The following is a 23,111-nucleotide window of genomic DNA, read 5'->3' on the forward strand; positions in this document are numbered from 1 at the left end:
TGGACAGATGCATTTGCGACAGATAGATTGGTGAGGACGAGGTCAAGTAAGTTTTTCCCTCATGTTGGTTCGCTCACCACCTGCCGCAGGCCCAGTCTGGCAGCTATGTCCTTCAGGACTCGGCCAGCTCGGTCAGTAGTGGTGCTACCGAGACACTCTTTGGTGATGGACGTTGAAGTCCCCCACCCAGAGTATATTCTGTGCCTTTGCTACCCTCCGTGCTTCCTCCAAGTGATGTTCAACATAGAGGAAGACTGATTAATCAGCTAAGGGAGGACGGTAGGTGGTAATCAGCAGGAGGTTTCCTTGCCCATGTTTGACCTGATGCCAGGAGATTTCATGGGGTCCAGAGTCAACGTTGAGGACTCCCAGGGCCACTCCCTCCTGACTGTATATCACTGTACCGCCATCTCTGGTTGGTCTGTCCTGCAGGTGGGACAGGAAATACCCAGGGATGGTGATGGAAGAGTCTTCGACGTTGGCTGAAAGGTATGATTCTGTGAGTATGGCTATGTCAGGCTGTTGCTTGACTAGACTGTGGGACAGCTCTCCCAATTTTGGCACAAGTCCCCAGATGTTAGTGAGGAGGACTTTGCAGGGTTGACTGGGCTTGGTTTGCTGTGGTAGTGTCCGGTGCCTCGTGGTCCGATGCTGGGTGGTCCGTCCGGTTTTATTCTTATTATGACTTTTTGTGGCGAGATTTCACAACTGAGTGGCTTGCTTGGCCATTTCAGAGGGCAATTGCGAATCAACCACATTGCTGTGGGTCTGGAGTCACATATAGGCCAGACCGGGTAAGGACGGCAGGTTTCCTTCCCTAAAGGACATTAGTGAACCAGATGGGTTTTTACAACAATCCGGTAGTTTCATGGCCACCATTACTGATACTAGTATTTTAATTCCAGATTTTTTATTTAATTAATTGAATTTAAATTCACCAGCTGCCGTGGTGGGATTTGAACTCATGACGCCGGATTTTTAGTCCAGGCCTCTGGATTACTAGTCCAGTAACATAACCACTATGCTACCGTACCCCTAAGGCAGGTAGATGGTTGGTGGTGAGTATCTCTTCTGTTTTCTTCTTTCTTCGGACTGTGGGCTAAGTAACTTGTAGCATAAAACTAATTTTTAAAAAAAACTAGACTTAATTTAGTTATAGCAAGTAGCGTTTTTTGGTGAATCAAGGTCCCTCGTGTAGTTAACATTCTCTAAATTAAGAGTAATTTAAAGAGTAAACTCCTTTAAAGGGAGTAACTAACAAGCTAAATCTAAGGCAGCAGAGCTCGCACCCGATATATGCTCCTCCTGCACTATGTGGGAAGTCATGGACACTACCAGTGTCCCTGGCGACCATGTGTGCAGGAAGTGTGTGTCCAGCTGCAGCTACTGGCTAATCGCATGTCGGATCTGGAGCTGCGGGTGGATTCACTGTGGTGGTCACACCGAAGGTAAAGATTACGCAGGCAGAGTAAAAGGACTGGGCTGGTAGAGCAGGAGTCCCCTGGGGCCATCTCCCTCTCAAACAGATATTCCGCTTTGGATATTGTTGGGGGAGATGGCTTATCAGGGGAATGCAGCAAGAGCCAAGATTGTGGCACCACGAGTGACTTAGCTGCAAAGGAGGGGAGGAAAAAGAATGGGAGAGCAATAGTGATAGGTGATTCCATCATGAGGGGAACAGATAGGTGTTTCTGCAGCTGCAGACATGACTCCAGGATGGTATGTTGCCTCCCTGGTGCTGTCACGAAGTGGTTGCAGGACATTCTGAAGGGGGAGGGTGAACAGCCAGAGGTCATGGTCCATATCGGTACCAACGACATTGGTAAAAAAGGGATGAGGTCCTGCAAGCAGAATATAGGGAGTTAGGAAATAAATTAAAAAGCAGGACCTCTAAGGTAGTAATCTCAGGATTACTCCCATTGCCATGTGCTAGCGAGAATAGACCAGATGAATGCGTGGCTTGTGAGATGGTGTAGGAGGGAGGGGTTTAAATTCCTGAGTCATTGGGACCGATTCTGGGGAAGGCTGGTCCTGTACAAGCTGGACGGGTTGCACCCAAGCAGAACCGGGACCAATATCCTCACGGGGGCATTTGCTAGTTCTGTTGGGGAGGGTTTAAACTAGTATGGCAGGGAGATGGGAACCAAAGGGCAGGTATAGATAGGACAAGTTCAGACCAGGAAATGGGAAGTAGAAAAGCAGTTAGTGACGTAGTTAGCGACTCAAAGGCAAAAGAAGCAAAAGTGAAATAGTGTTCAGCACAGGAATTTGACGGGGTTAAAGGGTATATACTTCAATGCAGATGAGCTAAGGGCATAAATAGACACATGGCAGTATGATATCATTGCTATAATGGAAACCTGGCTTAAAGAGGGGGATAATTGGCAGCTCAATATCCCTGGATATAGAGTTTTCAGGCAGGATAGAGTGGGTGATAAAAAAGGAAGGGGGGGCAGCTTTATTGGTTAAAGAATCAATTACAGTTGTGAGAAGGGATGATATGCTAAATGGATCATCAATCGAGGCCATATGGGTTGAGCTAAGAAATAAAAAAGGGGCAGTCACACTACTAGGAGTGTACTATAGACCCCCAAATAGCGAAAGGGAGATAGAAGAACAAATATGTTGGCAAATTTCTGAGTGCAAAAATTAAGAGGGCAATATAGTAGGGGACTTCAACTACCCCAACATCAACTGGGATTCAAATGGTGAGGGGCACAGAGGGCGCAAAATTCTTGATCGGTGTCCAGGGGAACTTTTTTAGCCAGTATGTGACAAGCCCAACAAGAGGCCTGCAATTCTAGATTTAGTACCGGGAAATGAAGATGGGCAAGTGGGTGAAGTGACAGTGGGTGACCATATTGGGGATAGTGACCACAATTCAGTTAGTTTTAGCATTATTATGGAAAAAGACAGTTAAATCAGGAGTAAACGTTTTAAAATGGGAGAAGGCAAAATTTTATAGAACTAAGAGGTGATTTGGCAGAAGTGGATGGACACAACTACTTGGAGAAATCAGTGGCAAGCCAGTGGGAGGCACTACAAAGTGAAATTCTATGGGTACAATGCAGACACATCCCCTCAAAGAAAAAAAGGGTGGCACTGCCAAATTTAAAGCCCCCTGGTTGTCTAGAAATATACGGGGCAAGATAAAGCAAAAAAAGAAAGCTTATGACTGTCGCAGAAAGCCTGGAGGAGTATTGAAAGTACAGGGATGACGTAAAAAAGGAAATATGGAAAGCAAAGACAGGGCATGAAAAAGTATTAGCTAGTAAGATTAAAGAAAACCCAAAGATGTTTTATCAGTACATTAAGAACAAGAGGATAGCTAAGGAAAAGGTGGGACCTATCAGGGATGATAAGGGTATCTTTTGTGTGTAGAAGCAGACGATGTGGGTAGGGTTTTAAATAAATACTTTGTCTCTGTATTCACAAAGGAAAGGGATGATCTGGACATAGTATTTAAAGAGGAGAGGTGTGAAATATTGGATAAGGTAAACATAACGAGAGAGGAAGTACTAGAGAGACTGGAATCCTTGAAAGTTGATAAGTCACCAGGGCCAGATGGATTGTTTCCTAGGCTATTGAAGGAAGCCAGGGAGGAAATAACGGATGCACTGAGGATCATTTCCTAATCCTCAGTAGATACAGGGGAGGTACCGGAGGACTGCAAATGTAGTACCATTGTTTTCAAAGAGTACGAGGGAAAGGCCGAACAATTATAAGCCAGTCAGTCTTACCTCGGTGGTGGGCAAACTATTAGAATCAATACTGAGAGATAGGATAAACTGTCACTTGGAAAGGCATGGTTTAATCAGGGATAGTCAGCATGGATTTGTTCAGGGAAGGTCATGCCTTACAAATCTGATTGAATTCTTTGAGGAAGTGACAAGGAGGATTGATGAGGGTAGTGCAGTGGATGTTGTCTACATGGATTTTAGTAAGGCATTTGACAAGGTCCCACAAGACTGGTCAGAAAGATAAAAGCCCATGGGATACAGGGAAATGTGGTGAATTGGATCCAAAATTGGCTCAGTAACAGGAAACAAAGGGTAAAAGTCGATGGATGTCTTTGCGAATGGAAATCCATTTCTGGTGGTGTGCCACAGGGCTCAGTGTTGGGTCCCTTGCTGTTTGTGGTATATATTAATGATTTGGACTTGAATGTAGGGGGCATGATTGGCAAATTTTCAGATGACACAAAAATTAGCCGTGTAGTTGATAGTGAAGAGGATAGCTGTAGACGCCAAGATGATATCAATGGGTTGGTGGAGTGGGCGGAAAAGTGGCAAATGGAGTTCAACCCGGAGAAGTGTGAGGTAATGCACTTAGGGAGGGCAAACTGTAAAAGGGAATACGCAGTCAACGGAAATATATTGAGGGGTAGAGGAAGTGAGAGACCTTGGAGTGCATGTGCACAGGTCCCTGAAGGTGGGAGTACAGGTAGATAAGGTTGTGAAGAAGGCATACGGAATGCTCTCCGTTATTAGCCGAGGTATAGAATACAAAAGCAGGGATGTAATGATGGAACTGTATAAAATGCTGGTAAGGCCACAACTGGAGTATTGTGCGCAGTTCTGGTCACCACATTACAGGAAGGACATAATTGCTCTGGAGAGAGTGCAGAGAAGATTGACAAGAATGTTGCCAGGGCTTGAAAATTGCAGCTACGAGGAGAGATTGGATAGACTGGGATTGTTTTCCTTAGAGCAGAGGAGGCTGAGGGGAGACTTGATTAAGGTGCTCAAAATTATGAGGGGCCCAGATAGAGTAGACAGGAAGTACCTGTTTCCCCTAGCGGAGAGTTCAAGAACTAGAGGACATAGATCGAAGCTGATTGGCGGAAGGATTAGAGGGGACATGAGGAAAAACTTTTTCACCCAGAGGGTGATTGGTGTATGGAATTCGCTGCCCGAATTGGTGGTAGAGGCAGGGACCCACAACTCTTTTAAAAAGTACCTGGACCTGCACCTGGTTGTTCTGCGAGCCGGCACGGATACGATGGGCTGAATGGCCCCCTTCTGTGCTGTATCTTTTCTATGGTTCTATGTTGACTCCATACTGGAGGAGTATTTCCCAACTGGCTCTTCATACTTTCATCCTTGACAGTAAATGTGGGCATAATATTTGATTGTTGGGGACATCATATCTGAGCCCAATGCCCACACGGGTACACTTCCAGGAAGGGTCACTGGATAACCATCAGGAGTGTGTACCTGGGGCACTGAGATCAATTGTAATGGCTCTATTGTCAGCCCATTGATCAGTTAACTCTAACTGGGATTGGACCTGAGACCTCCCTTTACGCATGGCTCAGTTACTCACCACATAAATTTACTGACCAATTTGATTTTTAAAAAAATTATTGAATCCAACTTGTTTACAGCAGCACTCTGCAGTTCAGGCATAAAACACAGGAGTACTGCCAGCGAGAAACTTAAATATTAAAATAGGTCCCTTATTGCCAGGCCTGGAGACCAACTGCGAGAGTTTTCAGCAAGAGGCAAGCCCTTCCAGCACTTCCACTGGAAAACCTTCCATGCCTGAGTGCGGTAATGTATCAGCATCATAGACTCATTACAGAAATTGCTAAGTCTTAGTAACTACATCACAAGTTGCAATACCTCCCAAAAAAAAATCCCCTTTACTGTAACCATACCATTCTATTTATGAAATATGGCAAATGTTTTGTCTAAGTTAACAATATGCTTTTTAGACAAATGCCATTGTTTTACTAACCGGGCTACAGTGGATAAAGTTGAATTGAGTTTACAGTGAGTTAGCACAATGTCCTTTCACCTCAACGACTTGAGTTCAAATCCAATCCAGGCTGATGAGATGAAAGTCTCCTATTTCCTGCCCGTGTGAAATGTTTTTGGGGCAGTTTCACAGTTTCTGGTGTGTGCAAGTCCACAGTACAACACTGTTCGTAATTTGGCACTAAATCGCCAATCTCACTCACTGAGGCTGGTGTTCGAAGTGGAAAATTTTACACTGGCACAATAGGGAGGGGTGCTCTTCTGAGGTTGAGATCAAGGTATGTTGTTGGGCCATTGTAGAGGGATCTTTACTCTGCACCTCACTTGTCCTATGACTGATCCTGCACAGTTCAATGGATCGGTTTAGAGTGAAGTAAACATTTGATCTGACCTGCGCTATATCTGATCTGGGAATACTTGATGCTGTCACTGGGCACAGAAGTTCGGAAAGTGTTTCATTCCCCACCGCTGACATCTTTCACTTTGATGCATATGAAAATTTGCCAAAAAAATATACAGCCCAGAGCAGAGCAGCTCAAATTGACTCCAGATGCTGTATTTGAGCAAAGGGCTCACTTAAGCCAAACTTCTGTCAGAGGCATGCTCCATGGTACACTACCAAGAAAAGCAAGGCAGGTGCAGCAGTTTCAGAGAGATGGAAGATGACAGAGAGCAAGACAGGAGGTGAAAGGAAAACCAACCACTCATTAAAAAGGGTGTGAAAAGATATTAGTAGAAATCTAGAAAGAGGTTACAAATGCAAGCAGAAGGACTGAGCTTTCTATTCTTACTGTGTTGTTTGAAAATTGATTGTAATGTAATCGCATTATATCAGCTCTTAATGCCACAATTTCCAGTCTGAGATCTCTCTCCTGACGGAGCTTATTCATGCTGGTGTAGGGTTCTATTAATGGTGATGCTGTCTGTCTATCTGTCTCTCTCTGGTGAATTGTAGTCTTTCTACTCCTTTCAACTAAGGTCAAGTAACTCAGAGAAAGGAGGATAGTAATAGACTTCAAGATGACAGACAGGCTGGTGGAATGGGCAGACACATGGCAGATGAAATTTAACACAGAAGTGCGAAGTGATACATTTTGGCAGGAAGAACGAGGAGAGGCAATATAAACTAAATGGTACAATTCTAAAGGGAGTGCAGGAACAGAGAGATCTGGGGGTATATGTGCACAAATCTTTGAAGGTGGCAGGACAGGTTGAGAAAGTGGTTAAAAAAGTATATGGGATTCTGGGCTTTATAAATAGAGGCATAGAGTACAAAAGAAAAAGGAAGTTATGTTGAACCTTTATAAAACATTGGTTCGGCCACAACTGGAGTATTGTGTCCAATTCTGGGCACAACAGTTTAGGAAGGATGTCAAGGACTTAGAGAGGATGCAGAAAACATTTACTAGAATAGTTCCAAGGATGAGGGACTTCAGTTACGTGGATAGAATGGAGAAGCTGGGGTTGTTCTCCTTAGAGCAGAGAAGTTCAAGAGAAGATTTGATAATGTTCAAAATAATGAAGGGTTTAGATAAAGTAAATAAAGAGAAACTGTTTCCATTGGCAGAAGTGTTGAAACCAGAGGGCACAGATTTAAGGTGATTGGCAAAAGAACCAAAGGCGACTTGAGGAAAAACTTTTTTACGCAGTGGTGATGATCTGGAATGTGCTGCCTGAAAGGGTGGTGGAAGCAGATTCAATCATGGCTTTCAAAAAGGAATTGGATAAATACTTGAAGGGAAAAAATTTGCAGGGCTACAGGGAAAATGGAGGAATAGGACTAACAGGATTGCTCTTACAAAGAGCCGGCATAGGCTCGATGAGCCGAATGGCCTCCTTCTATGCTGTAACATAAGAAATAGGAGCAGGAGTAGGCCATATGGCCCCTCGAGCCTGCTCCGCCATTCAATAAGATTATGGCTGATCTTCGACCTGATCGCCACTTTCCCACCCGATCCCCATATACCTTGACTCCCTTAGAGTCCAAAAATCTATTGCTCTCCGTCTTGAATATACTCAACAACTGAGCATCTACAGCCCTTTGGGAGTAGAGAATTCCAAATATTCACTGTTATAAATTGAATAGCCAGGTGGTGAAGGATAGAATACTAGAGCCTAGTCTTCAGTTGCTTCCAAGCCTTTATTCACAGAACTCCACATTACACCCACACCACACCAGAGATCAGCTGACTTATAAACGAATACAAGAGAGTTCCCAATTAATACGCACCAACTGAATACAATTAACACTAATTGATATAAATCACAAGGATACAATTAACAGATTCCTTTCTCTTTAAATAAAAAAAAATAAACTTTTTGTACACAATACCAACAAAAATTTCAAAAATCAAAAACTTCCATACTCTGTACAACTTATACTATTCAAAGCATTACTTTGAGAGACGACACTTCTCCAGAACCACTAATAATTTTTTCGAACATGTACCTCTTTAATTTTGGAGATTTCCTTTCTCTCCAGCATTAGTTTCAAGCCAGCAAGGTCAATCTGTAATTTTTTCTCACTCACATTTTTTGTAGAGTGTTCATTATCCCACAATGAACAATTGTCTACATAACATTCAATGGGTATACTATGGTCAGTACTCCCATTGTACAGGATGTCACTCAAGATATTTGCCAAATAGAATCCCATATCCACTGCATCTACAAGAGCCAGTGTTTCAGCAGCCAGAGTACTTTTAACAATCCTTTTTATTTTCTTAGCTTCCCAAACAGAAGGTCAACATTTCCCATTCTCACCCATAAGAAACACTATGAAACCAGCTGCACTAGAATACCCATCAGGAAGATTAGCATGTGAAATATCGCTAAAGATAACTGGCTTCATTTTCTTTGGGTCACCTAAGGATGGGAATTTAAGTACACATTTATCTATATTTAATTTTCATAATGCTTTATTTGCCCTTAAAACATTCTCTATTATGGGGTTTCATTTAAGTACTTAACTCCAACACATCAAAACTGGCATCTGGTCTAGTCTGAGTGCACAACCAGTTCAACTGACCAATCAAGCTTCATAATTGCTCTCTCTTTTCTTTAGATATAACATTACCTTTGAGAGTACAATTCACCGGGATGGGAGTAACACTTTCTAAATAGGACTGTTGATTTAAAGTTATACCAGACCCACTCTAATATCTAAATCAATATACTTAAAAGCCCCATAGGCCCGACTACAAATTTTAAATTATACTCTACTCTTGTTAATGACGAATTTCTCAAGTTGCATAGTACCACCCCATAAGAAATCATCAACATGCAGCATGAAGATGCCTGAAAGTTTTCCGTTATGGTACTAATAAAACATTGCGGGATCTGCTTTTAGTTGAACACAACCTATTTTCAGCAAAAAAGATCTCACCGAAAAATACCATACCCTAGAAGCATCATTCAGGCCATAGATGCATTTGTTTATTTTCTATAGTTTTCCTTCCACATCTGCTGCCTCTTTAGGCAATTTCAGAAGCATTTCTCTGAAAAGTATTGCCCTGCAGAAATGCGGCTTTTATGTCAATTGATCTACACTCCCATGAAAATGTTGCCAAAAGAGCCAAAAATATTTTGTAGATTACCTTCCCAGCAGTGGGAGAATCCACTCGAACATCTGTATCACCCAGTTTCTCTTAAACCCCTAGCTACCAACCTTGCTTAAGCCTTGTCAGTCCCACCTGCAAGGACTTTTTCAGTGCAAATCCATCTTTGCGCAAAGCTGGTTGACCCTCATCTGTTACCTCAGAATAAACTCCAAATTCTTTCCAACTATCTAACTCCCTTTGTTTTACCTTTCTTACTCGTTTATCCTCAAGTTTATTGGCAGCCACCAAAACTTTATGATTATGAGGACTTCTGCTTCTAGTTCTGTTACGTGACTGTTTTGTGGTCTTTGCTTCATTGTCTGAGCTAGTCAAGCTATGTCCTCTACTTCCACTTCTATGTCTGTCGGGACTACTACTACAAGATCTCCCTTTTTCATCTCTAATTTGTGATAGTTTCCTGACATGAGATTCACTTCCAGACTCCCTATCACTACTTGTACTCCTTTCGTACTCTCCACTCTTTTACCCCATTCTGCCAGTCCATGGACCTTGCTTCATGGCCATCATCCTGAACATGCAACCAATATTTAAACCTACCAGAAGCTTTGCCTGCACACCCCAAAATTGTTGTATCCCTCTATTCATTAGTCCCTTCTGGAATATAGGTCGCCCGTGTACCCACTTTGGGTAATTGCTCTGTCATGTGTTTCTTCATCACTGACATTACCACTGTCCAGCCCTTGATCTACCTCAGTCTGTTCCTCAGGAACCTCATTAAAAAAAACATGAACATCTGAGGCACAAGGTGCCTTATTTACTTCGATCAACTGCTCAGAGTCCGAGAATTTATAATTAATTCCAATTAATCATGAGGAATGAACCGTAACAGTTTGATTACCATGTTGGACAATTACTGTCTTACCATCACAATCTATTACCTTACCAGGGTTTTTCCATTCCCTAAGACCCTCTCTTTTATAGTATACCAAATCTCCTGATTTGAACTCTGTCTCAGATGGTGTAATATGATGCCTCAGTGCTCTATGAATTTTCTGATACCTCAGCCTTGATAAAAGCCTGAATGCCATTTAAATGCTCAGAAACAATGGCACTAATTGTAGTACGTTCTAAAGCAGGAGGATTATCACAAAGAACAGAAGGTAATTTGGGATTGCACCCATGGACAAGTTGGTGAGGACTATATCCTCCAACCATCTGAAGAGAATTCTTTGTATGAACTGCCCATGCTAGAGTCGTTGACAATTTACACTCTGGTCAATCAGCCAAAATTTTATGCACCACTCTATCAATCACAGCATGATTCCTTTCACAAAGACCATTGCTGAAAGGGCTCTCAGCTGCTGTACTCATGATAATTATATTCATAGTCTCACACATATCTCTGAACTTCAGGTCAGCAAATTCACCTCCATTATCGGTCAAAAACTTTGCTGGTGTCCCAAGTCCAGTCCCTATCCATTTTCCCATAATTTTATCTACAATAACCTTCTTTTCCTTACTATATATTAGTGTAGAAATACTAAATCTCAGCCAGGTCAATAAAATGTAGGATGAAAACATTTCTGTCTTTGTTCCATACCTTTAGATCCATGGCAACTACCTCATTAAAGTCATGTACTAATGGAACACTTACAATAGGACGTAGGGGCATCAGTCTATACTTCTTACAGATTTCACAGTTCTCACTAATCTCTTCTATCAGCCTTGTATGCTCCTCATCAACTACACCTGCATCTTTTAGCAGGATTTTTAAATGTTGACAAGTAGGGTGAGCAAACTGTCTATGTAACTAGACAATTTGTTTTTATTCTCTCATCCTTATCACCTGATGCTATTAACATGTGCCTAACATGCTGATGAGTAACATCAGGTTTCATTAAGGGGGTACAATAATGCCCTGACTGGGTAAACTGCAAATCAACCAATTTCCCAAAAATGATTGCCTCATTGTGTTCCATGTCAAGTTTAATTTTTGCCTTTTTTATTGAAGGTTTACCCAAAAGCATAGCTATCTCACTAGAGACTACATCTGTACTTATAAAATGGCTCGCTCTAGTTATCGTACATGGAATTACCGCTCTCGAGTGATCTCAAGGTGTTGTCATCTCCAAACCCATAACATGTAGAACTTTTATATTCTTTAACCTTGCGTCGATCTTCAGTACTAAGTGAATCAAGATAACATTCTAACCAATCTACCCTGCATACAGTTGAAGTACACGCACTAACACCGCATAATTAAAGGAATCTGCAAATAATACATTCATCACAGGATTAAAACTCCTTGTGACCAGTATAATCTGTTCAGATCCATCATTATCCTCACCCTCAGAGCTACTTTCTTCATGCATAATTTCAAAGACCCTGTGTCTTCACTCTGGGCAATTCACCTCAATGATACTTAGAGTCACATCTAAAGCATCTACTGATTTTTCCTTGGGCATTCCTGGGATTCACTCGCCTGTTATTACTATCCAAATTTTGTCTTCTGTATATAAAACTGGATTTGCTGTACCTGTTTTTGTCACCAATCTACCGGTCTTTAATCCTTCCATCATATTGACCGCCTGGTCTGGGGCCTGCATTTAGTATCTGGTACATTTCAAAACCTGGTAACCATCGAATCTTCTATTCTTTGTGTCAAAGCAGAAGGTCCCATTTGTTTCACGAAGGCTGAAGAGAATGGCTGTTTCCCCAATTTTTTTGAAGCAGCAGCCATTTGATCCAATAGAGTCTCCTTTTTTGAGGACTGGATGCCAGTTAGGACCAGTTGCCTGTCCATATGAGACACCATAGCACAATCTAGTAATTTAAGTGCTAGTACCGATCCAGGGATTCCCATTTGAACTTTGTCAACCTTTAGTACAACTTGTACATCCATGATATACTCTTCCATTGAATGACCATCCATTTTCCAAAATCTATCAAATGCTGACCAGGTCTCATGGGCACTTAGCAGGTAATCTTTCTTGTAGATTTGATGCAGAAATTCTATTAGAAAGGTAAAACCTTCACCATTATCCAAAAGATCTGCATCCATCTTAGAAAATACCTTACTTTTGATTTTACTTCATTCAGGAAGCGACAATGTCAAGGCTATGCCTTGTTTTCTCTTCAGTAGAGTGGTAAACGTGTCCACATATCAACCTCATTGTTCTACCGGTCATAGGGTTCAAACTCAGAACATCGGAGGGAAATCGTACCTCGATGATTTAAACTTGCTTTCTTCCATTTTCCACAATGGCTACTAGGCTTTCAAGCTTTTCTTCTTTATATCCAAAAACAAATCATAGCTTCTAACCTCCACCTTTAGGCAACCATCCTCTGCTACCATGTTATAACCGGATAGCCTGGTGATGAAGGATGGAATACTGGAGCCAGGTCTTCACTTGTTTCCAAGCCTTTATTCACACAGAAATCCCCCTTACACACACACCACAACCTCGATAAGTTCTCATTTAAAAAGGATACAAGAGAGTCCCCAATTGACACACACCACCTGAATACAATTAACACTAATTGATATAAATCACATGATACAATTAACAGACTCTATCGGAATCAGAATAGGAGCAGTATCCTAGTGGAAAGGATAAATAGGGCTGTGGATAGGAATTTAAACTAGTAAGATGGGAGGAACGATCCGGTGAAAATAGCATAAGTATGAAGATAAAACAAATAGGAGATAAGAGTAAAGGTCAGGAATAAGGGTAACATAAACGTTCAAGGAATAAATACAGTTATAGAATATAAATACAAAACGACTGTTAAAAATAAAGTGAGGGGAACAATTATTAAAAACAAATTAAATTGCCTGTACAGCAATGTGCACAGCATCTGAAACAAAATGGGAAAACTAGAGGCAATAATTCATTGTGAGGAGACAAATGCAGTTGGGATAACTGAAATATGGCTACATAAAGAACAGGACTGGCAGTTAAATATTGCAGGAGATAACGTATTTAGAAAGGATAGGGAAGGTAGGGGGTAGCTGTATTAATTAGAGACATCATAATGGCAATAGAAAAAAGGGACATAAGTAATAAGATAGAAACAGAATCCATATGGATTGAGACAAAGAATAAGAAGGGATCGATCATATTAGTAGGTATATTCTATAGACCACCTAATAGTCGACAGGAAGTGAAGGATGAAATATGTAGACAAATGTGTGAAATGAGTAAAAAACATCGAATAATAATCATGGGAGATTTCTACTACTTCCAAATAAGCTGACAAGAAGATGTAGGCAAAGGGGAATGGGGTTTTTACAGTGTATACAGGACTCCTCTCTTACCCAGTATGTGAGAAGCCCAACAAGAGAGGAATCGCTGCTGAAATGAGTAATAGGAAATGAACCAGAACAGATAAGAGAAGTAAGCATAGGGGAACATCTAGGCAATAGCGATCATAACATAATAAGATTTAAAATGATTGAGAAAGACATAAGTAAGACAAAGACCAAAGTGATAGATTGGAAAAAAAGCTAATTTTATGGGGATGAGAATGGAAGGCAAACAGAAAAAAAAATTGACAAAGAAACAGAATAGCAGTGGGAAATATTTAAAACAGTGATCAATAGAGTACAGGATAAATATATTCCTCTAAAGAACAAGAACAAACTAGCCAATAATGAAACACCATGGATGAATAAAGAGATAAGGGTAAAATTGAAACTAAAGAAAAAGGCACACACTAAGAACATAGTCAATAAAGGAGAGGATGACAAAAGGGAATACAAAAAGGTTAGGAAAGCAAAGAGGAACAATGAGATTAAATTATCAAGAAATGTAACACGAAATAGTAAAGTATTCTACAGACACATAAATAACAAAAGGAAAATCAGGATAGGGATAGGGCCACAAAGGGATGCACAAGATAAACTCACAGGTAATGATAGTGAAATGGCAGAAATATTGAATAGTTGCTTTGCCTCAGTATATACCAGGGAGACTAACAAGGTAGAAGAAGAGATCAAATAAGATATAAAGACATTTAAGATAGAAAGGGGGAGATAATTGCTAAACTCATAAAACTTAGAGAGGATAAAACCCCTGAACCGGATGGATTGCATCTGCGCATATTGTAATAAGTTAGGGAAGAGATAGCAGAGGCACTATTACACATATATATATTAAAAATCATTAGGAAAAGGAATACTGTCAGAGGGCTGGCGGACAGCTAATATTATTACTATATTTAAAAAGGGAGACAGAACAAGTCCAGGAAACTATAGACCAGTTAGCTTAACATCGGTGGTAGGAAAGATAATTGATCTTTACTCAAAGACGTAACAGAAAAACATTTAGAAAATGAAAATATAATAGAGTTGTCAACACGAATTTCAGAAGGGAAAGGCATCATTGACCAACCTTATTGAATTCTTTGAAGAAGTAACAGAGTAGACAAGGGTAATGCAGTAGATGTAATATATTTGGATTTTCAAAAGGCCTTTGATAAGGTATCACATTGTAGACTCATGACTAAGGTAAGAGCATGTGGAGTCAGGGGACAAGTAGCAGAATGGATAGCAAGATGGCTACAAAACAGAAAACAGAGTAGGGGTTAAGGGTAGCTATTCAGACTGGCAAAAGGTGGGAAGTGGTGTTCCACAGGGATCGGTGCTGGGACCACTGCTGTTCACAATTCACATTAACGATTTGGATTCGGGAATTGGAAATACAATTTCAAAATTTGCGGACAACACCAAATTGGGAGGTGAAGTTAATACAAAGGAAGAATGCGTCAAAATACAAGAATACATTAATAAATTTGCAGAATGGGTATGTAATTGGCAAATGAATTTCAATATAGACAAGTGTGAGGTGGTGCATTTTGGTAGGAAGAGTAAGGAGGGCATATACTGCTTGAATAATAAGAATCTAAATGGGGTAGAGGAGCAAAGGGATCTCGGGGTAAAGATACACAAATCACAAAAAATGGCGACACAAGTTAATAAGGCCATTTTTAAAAAAAAGCAAACCAAGCACTGGGGTTCATTTCTAGAGGGATAGAATTGAAAATCAGAGAAGTTATGTTGGCTTTTATAGAATCTTCGTTAGGCCACACTTGGAGTACCGTGCACAGTTCTGGTCTCCATATTATGAAAAGGATATAGATGCATTGGAGAAGGTACAAAAAAGATTCACAAGGATGATACCAGAACTTCAACGATTTGTGCACATATACCCCCAGATCTCTCTGTTCCTGTACCCCTTTTAGAGTTGTGCCCTCTAGTTTATATTGCCCTCTAGTTTATATTAATTGTGGCTATGGTTGGGCAGCTGCTTGTAATTCCCAGCTCTTCCCCTTGGAGTGATACCAGGTTACCTTGCTAGAAGACAACTGTGGCTCAGCAGTAGACCTCTCACCTCTGATTCAGATAGCTGTGGGTTCAAGCCCCACTTCAGGGACTTGAGCACAAAATCTAGGTTGATGCTCCCAGAGCATTACTGAGTGAGTCTGTACTGCAAGGTTGTGGCCGTGAGGCATGATGAATATGCTAGTTCTTGCCTGATAACAACCTTGAAAATGCAAATATTGAAATTTCAATACAATCCATTTAGAAACATTGATGGAAGCTCTGGGTCTCTGTAGTTATTAAGCTTTGCTGATCAGCAGATAATGTTGACTTTATAACATTTATTTTATATTTGAAAACATTCCATTCCTAAGTCATCATTGGCTGCCTTCACATTGAAGATCTTGTATCGGTTCCCCATCGTTCACTGATTTTAATCTAGTTGGCAAAATCGGACTTTACTCCCGTTACCTGTACCTGATATATGGTTGGATCAAGGATTCGGAAACAACCGAATCATCTTTGGACTTCAAAAAAAAGTGTGTGTAGCAATGGCTTCCACATCCAGAAGTCTTTAGCATGCCTCATACATATAATACAATGTGACATTTACTAAACATCTTGGTAACATCAATACTACGACAACCTTTATTTTCATTGTATTCACCAGCTGACCCATCCGTGTTTGTGCCTGATTAGAGTGTGACTAATGTCTGGTTGATCTTTTCCGTACTCCGGTGTAAATGCTAAGCCATAAAATCTAATGTCCGCCACAAAAATGATCCAATGAAACTTAGTCAAGTTGGTGTTGGAGCATTACAATTGGCCTCAGTGCCCCTTGGCTAGGGAGGGGAAGAGTAAGCCAGAGTTTGCACTCTTGGTTGCTATCCAGTGCTCTTACTGGAAAATCTGGACATGTGGACATTTGCTGAGAGGAGGATTGGACTTTAGTTATGATTCCAAAGAGATCTCTGATACCCTGTCTGAGATTTTCCACTTCAGTGCTCCTGGTACAATGGGAAATCCCACAAAATTAATGACCATTAAAATTAATGATCAGAGAATATCGGGGGGGGGGGGGATTTTTTTTTTATTTGTTCATGGGATGTGGGCGTCACTGGCAGGGCCAGCATTTATTGCCAATCCCCATTAAGAATCAACCACATTGCTGTGGGTCTGGAGTCACATATAGGCCAGACCGGGTAAGGACAGCCAGGTTTCCTTCCCTAAATGACATTAGTGAACCAGGTGGGTTTTTACAATAATCCGGTAGTTTCATGGCCACCATTACTGATACTAGTTTTTTTTATTCCAGATTTTTATTTAATTAATTGAATTTAAACTCCCCAGCTACTGTGGCAGGATTCAAACTCATGACTCCAGAATATTAGTCTAGGCCTCTGGATTACTAGTCCAGTAACATAATCAGTATGCTACCGTACCCTTTAATGATTTCTTGGTATGAGCATGTATCATGAATGTAGAAGTGGAGAGTCTCAGACTCATTATCACCCTTGGCCCTGATATTAGCGGGGAGGTGGGTTGGCAGCGGGGGGGCAATTGGACGCGTGGGTAACCCGCCCAGTGAAATCCGTCCGTTCCCCACGCGATCGCGGTACATTGGAGCCACTTAACGTGGCTTCCGGGTTTGCCGTTGGAAACCTGCGCAGCGGGCGGACTGCGCACGTGCATCACAGGCTGTCCGCTGGAGGAGCCCTATTTAAAGGGGCAGTCCTCCAATGGCTGCTCCTGGAGGAAACACACAAATAGCACAATGGAGCAGCCCAGGGAAAAGGCTGCTCTGACATTTAGTGATGCCTCCTCCAGGTGCTACTGGATGGGGGTGAGGAGGAGGAGGGATGTCTTTTACCCGGTGGATGGGAGGAAGTGGCCTGCCTCTGCCACCAAGAAGGCCTGGCTCGAGGTGGCAGAGGAGGTCACCAGCAGCAGCAACATCTCCCGCACCTAGATCCAGTGCAGGAAGTGCTTCAATGACTTAGCTAGGTCAACCAAAGTAAATACACTTACTCATTCTCCTACATTCCGTCTTCCACATCACCGCCCCCACCTCCCAACTCATTCTGCACTGCCAACACTATTCTATCACATCACTCCTCACACCCATTCAAAGCTCATCCTCAACTTATCTGCATTTCCTCACCACTTCCTCACCTCCCCAGTACTCAGCCCACCACTACCACTCAACCCAATCCTCATACAATGTCATGGCTCTGTCTCATACTCACCCTCTGATGCATCTCTTTCATGGTCAACCGCACCCAAACCAATGCATTCAGCGTTTGGCCACGTCACCATCACTCATTCACGCATCTTTACTTTCTCCCTTTACAGGAGAAGAGAGCCCAGAATGCACAAGAGAGGACGAGGACCGGAGGGAGGCTGCAGCAGGTAGTCGTGCTCACAGACGTGGAGCAGGAGGCGCTGGAGCAGAGCTGCACTCTCAAGTGCCTGTCCGTCGGGGACGCCGAGACTGGCAGCCGACAAACGGCTGGTGACAGAACTTTAACATTCAGCACACACAATATCAATTGATGTTAACATGCCTTGCCATCTTCAGCACCTCAACATCTGTCATCATGCTTAATATTGCCTCCTGTTCTCTTACAAGGCCTTCAGTGACTGCTGTGATGGCAGAGGGTGATTCCTCAGAGGACCTGCCAGCCTCTGAGGGTGCACCGTCACATCTGAGCGAGCCATCCACCAGCGCAGATACACACACCTCGGTGGGTCCCCATCCTCAGTTAGTTGGGGTCGCACATAGTGGGTTACCACACACATGAGAACAAGCAGACACTGGTGGCAGGGGTTGCTGTGAAGAGTCCGCGTTGGTGGGAGCATTCTTCTCCAGGCCCTGCTCAGCTGGACACAGATGTTGAACCCTGGGGGCCATCCATGAAAAGGTGAACGATCGAGGGGCAGCAGCACATTTGCGAGGTGCTGGAACAGCTGCCACGCGCACGCTGCACAATCGCGCAGAGGATGGAGGAGTCCAACTCCTGTATGAGTGGAATGGTGGCACAGGTAAGGGAGGGCATCTCTAAGATACTGTCACAGGGACGTGAGGGCATCTCTGAGATAGTGTCGCGGGTAAGTGCGGGAATGTCTGTGATGGAGGGAAGGCTAGCCTCCATGGAGTTTCAAGCACAGCTCACAAATTAGTCCATTCAGGCCCTGACAACGGCCCTTCGGATTCAGAGTGAACAACATTCTGCCGCCTTAAACAGGCAAGCAGATATTCTAGCACTGGTCTTACAAGCCTTCACACATGTCCTCCAAACTGTCGTCCAGCAGAGTGGTAGGAGCCTGGCCAAGGGGAGGGATGATGGCAAAAGGGGTCATGGAAGTGGGGACCCCACTCAAAGCGCCCCCACGTCTCACCCATTGCCCCCCTCTCAACCAGTATCTGCAATGTGCCTCCTCTCCAGGTGGCCGAGTCTGCCCCTGCACAGGTGCAGGTGGAACAGTCTTTGGAGGGGTCCTCACGGGCACTGAAACCCAGAGGGCGTAGGCCCAAAGCATTTAATCAGTCAGGGCATGAACAAGAGCAACCTGCCACTACCTCTGCTGCAGCCACAGGGGAAGCACCACCTAGAAGTAGTCGGAAGCAAAAGGTGAAGGTTTTGTAAGCACAAAGGGGATGTACAAGGATGTTTGACGGTTGGTCATGTTTTTTATTTATATTTGCTTTTTGTTAAACGCACATTAAATATTATTATTGTCACCACTACTGCCACGTCTTGGCCATTCTTGACTGGCTTCTATAATAGGGCCCTTTCGTGAGGTTCACCATGAACGCCCACACTTGATGCCACCCATTGGGTCACTCTACATTGAGTGTATGTGTAGTTGTAGGACTTTTTTGTGCAGGGGCGGGGGGGGATGCTGGTGTGGCCGCTGCTCTGTCCAGGTGGTGAGGACTGGACTCTTCACACTGTCTGATGTTAGGAGAACCGTTCACATATCAGTGACTCCCTGGCCTCACGAGCAGCCAGGTGAGTCACTGTTCTGCCCATGGGCTGCTCCTCCTCCTCTGCCTCTTCCTCCTCCTCCTCCTCAGCTTCCTCCTCCTCCTCCTCCTCAATGTGGGTGGCAGATGTGGATGAGGCCTCCTCAAGCGGCACCCCTCTCTGTTGTGCCTTGTTGTGCAGGGCACAACACACGACTATAATGCGTCCCACTCTGGTGCGTATTGAAGCGCTCCTCCAGAACGATCAAAGCACCTGAAGCACATCTTGAGCAGCCCTATAACATGCTCAATTGTAGACCGAGTAGCGATGTGGCTATCGTTATATCGACGCTGTTGCTCGGTGGTGGGGTTCCTCAGAGGTGTCATAAGCCACGTGTGCAGGGGGTATCCCTTGTCCCCGAGGAGCCAGCCCTTGCGAGTGTTCGGCCCATGGAAGAGGGGCGGGATGTCGGACTCCCGGAGGATGAAGGAATTGTGGCAGCTGTCAGGGTATCTGGCGCACACATGAAGGAATCTCTTGCGCTGGTCACAAATGAGCTGAGTATTGATGGAGGGATAGCCCTTCCTGTTAATGAACAGTCCTGGCTCGTGTGGAGGTGCTCGTATTGCTATATGGGTGCAATCGATTACACCCTGCACCCTGGGAAGCCAGCCACAGCATGGAATCCCATTGCCCTCTCTGTCTAGCTGAGGTCATCCATGGGGAAGTTGACGTAGTGCGAGGCCCTGCGAAACAAGCCATCGGTAACCTGCCTTATGCACTTGTGTGCAGACAACTGAGAGACCCCGGCTATGTCCCGGGTGGCACCCTGGAATGATCCGGAGGCGAAGAAGTTGAGGGCAGTGGTGACTTTGACAGTGACAGGTAAGGAGATGCTGCTCGGCCCAGCCGGGAGCAGCTCGGCATGAAGGAGGCTGCAGATGTCTGCAACTACCTGGCAACTGACTCTGTGCCTCCGTATGCACTGCTCCTCAGAGAGGTCCAGGAAGCTGAGCCTTGGTCTGTAGACCCTGTTGCAAGGATAGTGCCTCCTGCGAAATCGCTCTCTCTGTTGTTGCCCTCTGTGCTCTTGTGCAGGTGCCTGTGGCGCAGCACTGTGTTGTGGAGCTCCACGTGGCGGAGGTGGACGGCGTGCCTGGTGAGGCTGGTGATGTTGCTCGTCCTTGGATGAAGTGATGAATGCAGCCATGGCGCCCTCCATCCTGACGGTGTGAGTTTGAGGGGGTTTGCAAAGTAGGTAAATGTGTTTGCACAGCAGAGTTTTGGGTGGAAAGTAAGAATTTTGTGTGAAAACACAAAGGACTTGCAGCCAAACTTTGTCTGAAGTGACAGAGTGCCCTGCTGCAATAAATGAGGTTTTCTCCCCACTTGTCAAATAATCATTTGCATCTCCCACTGGCTGCTGGCTGAAACACGTCTGCTCCAACAGGGAGTGTTTCCCACCGCATGGGAAACATGCTGAGGATCCTTCAAAATTGCACCCCTGCCAAAATGTCTACTCAATGAGGTATCTCAAGTACCTTAACTATCTGTCAAGGTATGTAAATCATCATCCCGCCGGCTTTAATAGCCGGTGGGAGTCCCTCATTCGGGAGGTGCGTGCGCATCCGAACGCGTCACTGGGGAACCCGGAGCCGGGTTCCCAACCCGCTCCAGATTTCTACAAATTTAGGAGCCCCCAATGCACCCGGTACGCCATCCGAAAGTCGGCCCCAAGGGCTCCTGGATGAAGTACCAGAGGGCTTTGTGCAACTGTGGAACTGATCTTGAGGCAGCTCCTTCGGGGGAAGAGGGAGAAAACTGGAATTTCAAAAAAACTTGTCGACAAATCATGAAAACTAGCTGGTGACATGTATCTGAACACAAGAAACTACTACCTGTCGACAGAACTGAATTATCAGTTACTTATTAGTTTTCAGAATTTGTTGGTAAATTGCCTTACCTTGCCAAATAATTAAGAAATAATTCTTCCTCTCCTCATGCCATGTCTCACCAATGACCCGACATAAATAAGGTCAGCGTGAGATCACTGAGTAAGAGTTAATAGCTGTGTGGCATTCTTAGCCCTCAGGAAACTTAAGTTACTACACATTTAACTGATAGGGTATTAATTCATTTTTTTTCTACTTGTTATTGGTTCAATTAAAGAGGAAGGAAAGGCTTGAGGGAGTATTTTTTGTATCCACCAGTCGCAAGCTTTCCTGAGGTCAGCTGACTCTGAATTGGACTGTGCTGATAGGCTGTCTATTGCTGACGTTACGAGCGGCCTAGCTGGGAGGAGGAAAGCCAACATGGCAGATCTCAATGAAAAATGCCAACAAGAATTTTTTATGAACTTAATTTTTTCAATCTAAAATGGAGGAGCAGAGGAGCATTTTGAACAAAAAGTATTCATCCTGGACTCCCCCCCCCCCCCACCTTTAAGTTTCAAGGTTATTCATTGTATAGAACTTATCATATGTAATACAATCACATCCAAGCCCATCTCTATTGGTTCCATTGGTGCTATCAAAAGTAATTATATATTTTTTGCAACAGCTGCTGCTGTGTTATATGAAGATAGAAATTTACAGTTCAGCTCCTCAGCTTTATTTCTCTTGAGAGTTCACATACCCAGATCTACTTTGTAAGATTTTATTTTTGAGTTTTTTTTAATTCCAAAGTATAATTAGGATTGTGTGGAAGGTTACATTAATGGACAAAGACCATTCAGTGTAACGGACACCATTTTGTGTAACGAGGGCCATGATTCAGTCTTTAATAAACTTTTACAGTCGTGTGCTGTACTTTATTTTGCTACAGTGTATTCCGTTTTTTTCTTTGATATAACTTTGGAATTTTGCAGAAATAAAATTGGCTTAAATATTTTCAATATTTCATTGTTTTTTGTACTGACCTTTTCAGAGTTATGGACAACCTTCGGTCTCAAGGTGCCCACAACTCTGAGATTCTACCGTAGAGAGGTCATTTTGTCAGACCCCTGTACCAGGGTCACACAAGGACTCCTGGGCAAAGTACCAGAGGGTCTCTAGCAATTGTGGAGTTGTGCAACAAGCCTGAGAGATGGAAGCAGAGGTCAGAGATAAGGCTATAACATGGAAACCAGATTCTCCCACTGATGGTCGCCATTAGCGAGGTCCCATGCCAGCAATGGAGCCTCGTGAAATTACCCTGGACATATACTTTGGAATTTTAAAAAAACTCAAAATAAAATCTTACAAAGTAGATGTGGGTCTGTGAATTCTCAGGAGAAATAAAGCTGAGGAACTGAACTGTAAATTTCCATCTTGATATAACACAGCAGCAGCTGTTGCAAAAAATATATAATTACTTCTGATAGCACCAACGGAACCAATAGAGATGGGCTTAGATGTGATTGGATTACATATGAAACGTTCTATAGAATGAATAACCTTGAAACTTAAAGTGGGGGGGGGGAGGGGGAAGTCCAGGGTGAATACTTATTGTTCAAAATGCTCCT

The sequence above is a fragment of the Heptranchias perlo genome, chromosome 7 (assembly GCF_035084215.1).
Source record: "Heptranchias perlo isolate sHepPer1 chromosome 7, sHepPer1.hap1, whole genome shotgun sequence".
Taxonomy (NCBI): Eukaryota; Metazoa; Chordata; class Chondrichthyes; order Hexanchiformes; family Hexanchidae; genus Heptranchias; species Heptranchias perlo.